Source organism: Nycticebus coucang, chromosome 2 (assembly GCF_027406575.1).
Source record: "Nycticebus coucang isolate mNycCou1 chromosome 2, mNycCou1.pri, whole genome shotgun sequence".
Classification (NCBI taxonomy): domain Eukaryota; kingdom Metazoa; phylum Chordata; class Mammalia; order Primates; family Lorisidae; genus Nycticebus; species Nycticebus coucang.
In genome coordinates this window covers 156,089,824-156,099,195 of record NC_069781.1, presented here as the reverse complement: position 1 = coordinate 156,099,195, position 9,372 = coordinate 156,089,824, and the positions used below count along the sequence as shown (strand labels likewise).

At 49.0% G+C, this 9,372-nt stretch overlaps 1 protein-coding gene across 1 annotated transcript in view; it reads right to left on the bottom strand.

Annotated features, from left to right (window-relative positions):
* The window catches only part of ADGRG5 (adhesion G protein-coupled receptor G5), a 266,713-nt gene that overhangs the window by 135,689 nt on the left and 121,652 nt on the right, over window positions 1-9,372 (bottom strand). The gene's annotated exons all lie outside the window — the stretch shown is intronic.

Sequence of the window (9,372 nt, the reverse complement as noted above, 5' to 3'; positions counted from 1 at the left end):
CATATCTTGAGATTCTGCGTACACTATAAAGAGAGGGGATTTGTGTGTGAGATCTGATAGTCATCCATGCTCAGCTTGGACCATCGGAGGAACTTGATGTCACACTCAAATGGGGCCAGTCCTACACTGATGGGATAGGGCCTTACTCCATCTGCTTGAGAAGAGTCCAGGTTGGTGAGAATTTAGAGGAAAGCAGAGTAAAACTGTGAACCAACAGTCTCTTAGCGCAAGAGACCCCTTTGTTTTCCTTGCTCCCACCCACACAGACTTGGAATTGATCTTGCCAAATATTTGGAAAGATTGTGTGGATTTAAGAGATCTGGATGTTTATGTTTTACCAATAAATAAAGATGTTAATTGGTATCTGTCCTTGACACTTGATTTGATTCCCTAAGTTTGCTCTTGCTTATCCTGGTACCTGCCGGTGAAGTTAGTTTTGGCTAAATTCTAGCTTGCCCTTTGGTAGGCAGTCTAAGATGACCCCCAGTGGTCCATGCCCTTTTGTGATCCCCTCCCTTTGCATTTGAGCAGAACTTACACATGAGTCGTCACTACTGTGACTAACATTCTGTGCCATAAGTGAGGGACTTGTGCAGATGTAATTAAAGTCCCTGATGGACTTGAAGTTAATTAAAAGGGAAGATCATCTAAACTGATTGGGCCTGACCCAATCAGTTGATCCTTTAAAGGGACTAGAAGACAGTTTCTCTTACCTTGAAGAAGTAAGTTGCTAAGTTGTGAGAGGTCCATGGGCAAGGAACTTCAAGTGCAGAAACTGCCACCCCAGGCAGACAGTCATCAAGGAAATAAGGCCTCCAGGCCTAGAACTTTGAGGAACTGAGTTCTGCCAACAACTACATTCGCTTGGGAGAGGACCCTGAGTTCCAGATGAGAATGCAGCCTGGCCGGCACGGTGATTGCCACCTTATGAGATCTTGGGCAGAAGCCCTGGCCTTCTGTGCTACAACCTCTGACCCATAGACCGTGAGATAATAAACAGGTGTTTTAAGCAGCTAAATATGTGGTCATTGGTTACAGAAACCAATGCAGCCCCCAGGATGATTTAACATTAACATATTTATCAAGCTGCAGAGCCACTGGCAGTTGCCAAACTGAGGGGCAAAAATCTCCAGGTTGACGATGAGAGAGCCTGAGCCAAAGGATGTCCTAGGATGGAAGTAGCAATGCCACAGGTCCTTGTTCTAAGTCCCAGGTGCTGCTGGCAAAAAGCAACTGAGTTGAGGAACTAAGTTCTTCCAACAACTACATTAGCTTGGGAGAAGACCCCAAGTCTCTGACTGTCTGTACAATTGGCATAGTTAATAGCACCATGTTGGCAGCTGCTGTGTTGCTCCACCAGGCCTGGGGGAAGCCAGCCAGCTCAGTGTCATGGGTATAGCATGGTGGGGAGAGGCCTTGCTGCCCAGCACATCAGCACCTGGAGCTCAGCCCCAACTCCACCGGGCAGGGAGGCACTGGAGATGGTCAGATAGGCTAAAGCTCATAGCACTAGAGCTGTCTCGGATATCACTGAATGCAGCCTCACCTTACATCTGAGTAAGCAATGAGGCCAGGAGGGTGACCTGCTGCCATCAGCCACCTGAGGTCCTGTTAAAAGTACCAATGCACTGGGCAGCAGCTGTGGCTCAGTGGGTAGGACACCAGCCCCATATACCGAGGGTGGCAGGTTCAAACCCAGCCCCTGCCGAACTGCAACAAAAAACGGCCGGGCGTTGTGGCGGGCACCTGTGGTCCTAGCTGCTTGGGAGGCTGAGGCAAGAGAATTGCCTGGGCCCAGGAATTTGAGGTTGCTGTGAGCTGTAACGCTATGGCAGTCTACTGAAGGTGATAGAGTGAGATTCTGTCTCAAGAAAAAAAAAAAAAAAAGCTAGGCACAGAAAGACAAATATACCATGTTCACACTCCTATGCGAGAGCTGCAAAAAGTGGATCTTCACAGGTACATTCATTTATTTATTTATTTATTGAGACAGAGTCTCATTATGTTGCCCTCGGTAGAGTGCTGTGGCCTCACAGCTCATAGCAACTTCAAACTTGTGGGCTTAAGTGATCCTCCTGCCTCAGCCTCCCGAGTAGCTGGGACTACAGGTGCCCACTGCAACACCTGGATATTTTTTTCTCTTGTTCTAGCTGTCATTGTTTAGCAGGCCCAGGCTGGGTTCGAACCTGCCATCCCCAGTGTATGTGACTGAGTCCTAACCACCGAGCTATAGAAGCTGTGCCAGGTACTTTCATTTCTTAGGACAAAAAATATTTATTTTGCTAACAAACTGAAACATTCACATGTACATTTTAGTTATAAGGTAGATTCAGATTCGATATCTACCCAGCACACACCCCTTCAGGCAAGGGAGCCGGGTGCTGCCATCTGCACCGTCAGAGGACACAGGTTTAGGGACCTTTCTGTTCAAAGTCACACATCTATCAAGCCACCAAGCCAGGAAGTGAAGCCCAGGGTTCCACCAAGCTTTCCATCTTGGGCTCAGCCACCATGGCCTTGAGCCAGACCTAGCACCAAGCTCTTTCTGTAAAGAAAGCTTTCTGGGGGCGGCGCCTGTGGCTCAGTGAGTAGGGCGCCAGCCCCATATGCCGAGGGTGGGGGGTTCTAAGCCCATCCCTGGCCAAACTGCAACAAAAAAATAGCCGGGCATTGTGGCGGGTTCCTGTAGTCCCAGCTGCTCGGGAGGCTGAGGCAAGAGAATCGCGTAAGCCCAAGAGTTAGAGGTTGCTGTGATGTGACGCCACGGCACCCTACCTGAGGGCAGTACAGTGAGACTCTGTCTTTACAAAAAAAATAAATAAATAAAAATAAATAAAAGAAAGCTTTCTGGGGGCAGCGCCTGTGGCTCAGTCCTTAAGGCGCCGGCCCCATATACTGAGGGTGGCGGGTTCAAACCCGGCCCTGGCTGAACTGCAACCAAAAAATAGCCGGGTGTTGTAGCAGGCGCCTGTAGTCCCAGCTACTCAGAGGCTGAGGCAAGAGAATCGCTTAAGTCCAGGAGTTAGAGGTTGCTGTGAGCTGTGTGAGGCCATGGCACTCTACTGAGGGCCATAAAGTGAGACTCTGTCTCTACAAAAAAAAAAAAGAAAGAAAGCTTTCTGGAACACAGCCACATCCAGTTACAGATACATTTTAACACAAGGAGTTGAGGACCTGTCTCTAGTTTCCACTTTGCCACTGACAGGCCCTGGGGCCTTGATAACTGCGCCTCACCTTCCTGGGCCTGTTTCTCTGTGAAGGTGTGAAATTGGACCTTTTCTGATCTGTCTAAGGATATTCCCAACATAGTTGCTTTTCTGTCATCTAAGGCAGAAAACTTCAGTTTTCTGCCTTGGGGTACCAGACTCTAAGAAAACCTGACGTTTCCTCATAATTGAACTGCCATGACCTGGGTCTTCCCCATGCTCTTCTCCAAAGCCGACATGCCAAACACAGAAAAGAAATACCCAGAAAATGGCCAGGCATGGTGGCTCATGCCTATAATCCTGGCACCCTGGGAGGCCGAGGCAGAAGGATCCCTTGAGATTAAGAGTTCAAGACCAGCCTGAGCAAGAACAAGACCCCAATCACTATTAAAAATAGAAAAATTAGCTGGGCATTGTGGTGGATGACTGTATTCCCAGCTACTTGGGAGATTGAGGTTGGAGGATCACTTGAACTCAGGAGTTTGAGGTTGTCATGAGTTAAACTGAGGCCATGGCAGTCTAGCCCAGACAACAGAGTGACATTCTGTCTCGAAAAAAGAAAAGGAAAGGAAATGGAAAGAAAAGTAAAAAGGAAAGAAAAGAAAAGAAAATACCCAGACAAGCAAAAGGACCAGAGCTTTGTTAAGAAGTGGGCCTTCAGGGCGGCACCTGTGGCTCAGTGAGTAGGGTGCCGGCCCCATATACCGAGGGTGGCGGGTTCAAACCCAGCCCCGGCCACACTGCAACAAAAAAATAGCCGGGTGCTGTGACGGGCACCTATAGTCCCAGCTACTCGGGAGGCTGAGGCAAGAGAATCGCTTAAGCCCAGGAGCTTGAGGTTGCTGTGAGCTGTGTGACGCCACGGCACTCTACCAAGGGCCATAAAGTGAGACTCTGTCTCTACAAAAAAAAAAAAAAAAGAAGTCGGCCTTCAAAGGACTTGCTCAATACTTGTACATGTATGCTCACAGCAGGATATTCACATAGCCAAGAGACGGAAACAGTCCGTCACTGTCAGAGACACAGGTGTTAGACACAGGTATTAGCCTGGTTTGGTACTCCTGAGCTCAAGCAATCTTCCTATCCCAGCCCCTCAGAGCGCTAGGATTATAGGCATGAGCCACCATGCCTAGCCTCCATCTGCTGATGGACATCGGACTGTTTCCTTTTCTTTTTTCAAGACATAATGGCACTCTGTTGCCTGGGCTAGACTGCCATGGCCTCAGCTTAACTCATGACAACCTCAAACTCTTGAGTTCAAGTGATCCTCCAACCTCCATCTCCCAAGTAGCTGGGAATACAGTCATCCACCACAATGCCCAGCTAATTTTTCTATTTTTAAAAGTGATGGGGTCTTGCTCTTGCTCTTGCTCAGGCTGGTCTTGAACTCTTAATCTCAAGGGATCCTTCTGCCTCGGCCTCCCAGGGTGCCAGGATTATAGGCATGAGCCACCATGCCTGGCCATTTTCTGGGTATTTCTTTTCTGTGTTTGGCATGTCGGCTTTGGAGAAGAGCATGGGGAAGACCCAGGTCATGGCAGTTCAATTATGAGGAAACGTCAGGTTTTCTTAGAGTCTGGTACCCCAAGGCAGAAAACTGAAGTTTTCTGCCTTAGATGACAGAAAAGCAACTATGTTGGGAATATCCTTAGACAGATCAGAAAAGGTCCAATTTCACACCTTCACAGAGAAACAGGCCCAGGAAGGTGAGGCGCAGTTATCAAGGCCCCAGGGCCTGTCAGTGGCAAAGTGGAAACTAGAGACAGGTCCTCAACTCCTTGTTTTAAAATATATCTGTAACTGGATGTGGCTGTGTTCCAGAAAGCTTTCTTTACAGAAAGAGCTTGGTGCTAGATCTGGCTCAAGGCCATGGTGGCTGAGCCTAAGATGAAAAGCTTGGTGGAACCCTGGGCTTAACCTCCTGGCTTTGTGGCTTGATAGATGTGTGACTTTGAACAGAAAGGTCCCTAAACCTGTGTCCTCTGACGGTGCAGATGGCAGCACCCGGCTCCCTTGCCTGAAGGGGTGTGTGCTGGGTAGATATCGAATCTGAATCTACCTTATAACTAAAACGTACATGTGAATGTTTCAGTTTGTTAGCAAAATAAATATTTTTTGTCCTAAGAAATGAAAGTACCTGGCTCAGCATCTATAGCTCAGTGGTTAGGACTCAGACACATACAACCCGGGGATGGCGGGTCGAACCCAGCCTGGGCCTGCTAAACAATGACAGCTACAACAAGAGAAAAAAATATCCAGGTGTTGCAGTGGGCACCTGTAGTCCCAGCTACTCGGGAGGCTGAGGCAGGAGGATCACTTAAGCCCACGAGTTTGAAGTTGCTATGAGCTGTGAGGCCACAGCACTCTACCGAAGGCAACATAATGAGACTCTGTCTCAATAAATAAATAAATAAATAAATGTACCTGTGAAGATCCACTTTTTGCAGCTCTCGCATAGGAGTGTGAACATGGCATATTTGTCTTTCTGTGCCTAGCTTTTTTTTTTTTTCTTGAGACAGAGTCTCACTCTGTCACTTTCAGTAGACTGCCATAGCGTTACAGCTCACAGCAACTTCAAACTCTTGGGCTCAGGCAATCCTCTTGCCTCAGCCTTCCATGTAGCTGGGATTACAGGTGCCCACCACAACGCCCAGATATTTTTTTAGAGATGAGATCTTGCTAAGGTTGGTCTCAAATTCCTGAGTTTAAGCAATCCACCCACTTTGGCCTCCCAGAGTGCTAAGATTACAGATATGAGCCACTGGGCCTGGCCCAGTGCCTAGCTTATTTCACTTACCATGAAGATTTGATTCTACATATGACCAGAGTTCATTCTTTGTCCTAGCTGAGTAATATTCCACTGTGTATGTACATCACATTTTCTTTATCCATTCATCTGCTGATGGACACTTGGGTTGCTTCTGTACCTTGGCTGTTGTTAGTATGCTGTAGCAAACATGGGAGTGCAGGTTTCCCTTGGATAAACTGATTTCCTTTCCTTTGGAAAAATACCCACTAATGGAACTGCCGGATCATATGATAGTTCCACTGGGGAGGTGGAGGGGATAAAGAGAGCTTGATTAACGGGTACATACCGTTAGATAGAAGGAATAACTTCTAGTCTTCAATAGCACGGTAGGGTGACTATAATTAATGACAATCTATTGTATATTTCAAAATAGCTAGAAGAAAAGTTTCAAAATATCCCTAACACAAAGAAATGATAAATGTTAGAGGTGCTGGAGACACTAATTACCCTGATTTGATCATTATGAATTGTATCTATGTATCAAAATGTCACATTTACTCCATAAATATGTACAACTATCATGTATGTATCAATAATTTTTTTAATGTACCCATGGAATTTGGATTTATGGAGGTGGCTGAGTGACCACAGAGAGCTGCCAAGGCCACTGAAAGAAGAATTTATTACTTACATTTCCCAAAAGAAGTGGGCATGCCACAACCCGCAGAGCTGAAAGGCGTTTTGGTCTGAAAGGAGTGAGGGGACCAGCACAGCTCACAGCCTTTACTGGGGTTTCCACAGGAAGGGTAAGACAGGGCAGGGAAAACAGCCTAGGACTGGCTAGTTGGAGTAATTTCAGAGGGCCTTGGGCTGTCTCTAGTTGCCTTGGCCCTGGGTGATTTAGGGCAGGGGAAATATTGGGTTGATGTGGGAGATGTTTGGGGGTTCATATTCAGGATTGGTGCAAGGGTTTGCAGTAAGGATTTTCAAACCCTTGCAAAATCTGGAGTGCAGGAGGGTTGTAAACAACTTTGGTGGTTAATTTGGCCCTTTGATTAACAGATGCCAAATAGACAAATGCAGCCCCTAAGGATACACAGAACATCCAGTGTTTTGGCACTGTCGGAGTTACTTGTAGAGGTAGGGGCTCTGCAGGTCCTAGCAGTGGTTTTTCCTTCTCACCCTCATCCAGCTAACACCACACCAGGTACTTCGTGGTTTCCTGGCCTCTGCTCCCTGAAAAGAGCTGGCCAGCTACAGACACCCCGTCTCCAAGGTCTGGTGCGGCTACAACCAGATGTGGCTGATCCCAGCCCCTGAGGACAGTGTTGAAGACAGTCTGGCTGACCTGGTCATGCCTTTCATGGAGCCGCCTCTAATTTTAGTGTAAGGGACTGGTGTGCCCTCCGGTGGGAAATTGGAGTACAACACATTTTTACTTTCCACCCTCGCATACAAAAGCAGCCCCAATTTTTGGATAACCAAACATGGTGAAAACAAACCTCCCCCCACCCTCCCCAACTGGTATACAACTTAAGATGTGCTGAAAACCCAGTTATCAGGGCTCCTCAGAAAGCGCCCTCCCCCCACTGGTGCCCCTTAGTGGAATTCACCCAGGCGCTGAGGATGAAAAAGTGTAAATCAAATGTCCACTCTGCACGAAGCTCTTTTTGTCCCCGGAATAAATGAGTTGAGTATAAACTGAGTTGCCTAACTCCAATACCTGCCCAGTGTGCTGGGAAAATCACACCCCCAGGCAACTACAGTCACAGGGGACAGAGTGTGGTCAAGGTTACACTGGAAGGAGAGCTGGGAGCTGGGGGAAAGGAAAGGCTCTGAATGGGGGAGCAGATGCAACCAAGGGGACCAGGGAGGACTTCCTGGCGGTGGTATTTGAGCTGAGCTCTGAAGGCCACCTGGAGTTCAGAAGTGGAGGAGGGGAAGTCCCTTCCAGGTAGCAGGAGCAAGGTCAGACCCGTATCTCTTCCTCCCTCCCTCCCTGCTCTCCAAGTCACAGTTCCTTACAAGGCCCCAGGGGCCATGGCAGCCTTCCTGTCCCATCTCTTGCATCAGACCCCACTCGCCTTGCACCCTAATGCTGCTATGGAACACTCAGATTCTGAATCCTGCATTTTATTGCCAGTCCTGGGTCTACCTCTTCCATACCCTCCAGCAACCCCCCCCACCTTGAACTTCTTAGAGGCCCTTTGGCAACTCCCCACCTCCTCACAGCCCTCCAATCCACCTCCACTCATCTGAGTTCACCATATGGGTTTCTGAAGAAGGTCTTGCTTTTTTAAAAGAAAATTTTGCCACGCATGGTGTCACACATACCCCGAGAGTCCTTCTAGCTCTGAGTGGCAGGGTGGTGTGGAAGGCCCCTGCCTCATGGGCCTTTGCTGCCGTAGGGGATTTTCCTGCCCCACCCTTCCCCACTTTTTAGATCATCCTTCCACCCTATTGATCCAGAGGACATTTTTCCATAAAGAACTCAGGCTGGGCTACCTCCAGGACTCTGGGGCTGAAGCAGCTATTCAAGGGATATTCCTCAGCATTGAGTCAGGAAAACAGTCTGCCTGTCTCAAGCAGAACCTGGAGTCACCAGCACCAGCCTCCTCATTACTACTGTTCTTGTTTTGTCCCCGCCCCTGCTGAAAAGAGGGGACTTGGCTTCTGCCATTTGCCCTGCAGTAAGACAACTGGCCACAAAGGGGCAGACGGAAGCAAAAGCCTCTCCCGACAATTACCCTCCTGATTGCAGCCAGCAACACTGGCACTGAACCCTCTGAGTAAAAGGGCCCCATGCCCCAGCCTCCAGACTTCGTCCCAGAGAAGCCACGAACCCAGTGCTGGCCAGGGGCGTGAGATAGAACTAAAACGTGAAGACGCTGACTCTCCCCCACCGCACACTGTGGCTCCAGCCTTGAGCTGGGCCTGGGCAGATGGATCAGGGCTGGGGGGTGGGATCCAGAGCCTCCTGTCCCATGAGCTGAGAATTCCCTAGAGTGGTGAATGGAGCTCCCAATCTAATGGTGGTGTTGGGACCGACAGACACACGTGGGCATCAGTGAGAGAAACACCTGGTACCGTGAATGGCTGTACCACAGTCCTTAAGAGCTGGGGGAGATACGAGGTCACCTGGGGCTGAAGAGGGAGGCTCAGACCCCAACCCCTGAAGAACCGGCCCAGCCCTAGAAGCCCTGGGAGTCTCAGCTGGGAGAGGATGCTGGGGAGATGGGAGGAGGGCGTGAGACCCCACCAGGGAGCTCCGGCCTGTGTAAGGTCCTGGAAACATTTGTGGAATTGAATCCAACGTGCAAGGGAAAGCAGATACTCGGCGAGAGTAGGGGCCAGTCTTGGGAGAAACTGGGAGGCCCAAAGAGCAGAGAAGTGGAGACGATTCAGCTGGCCTGACCC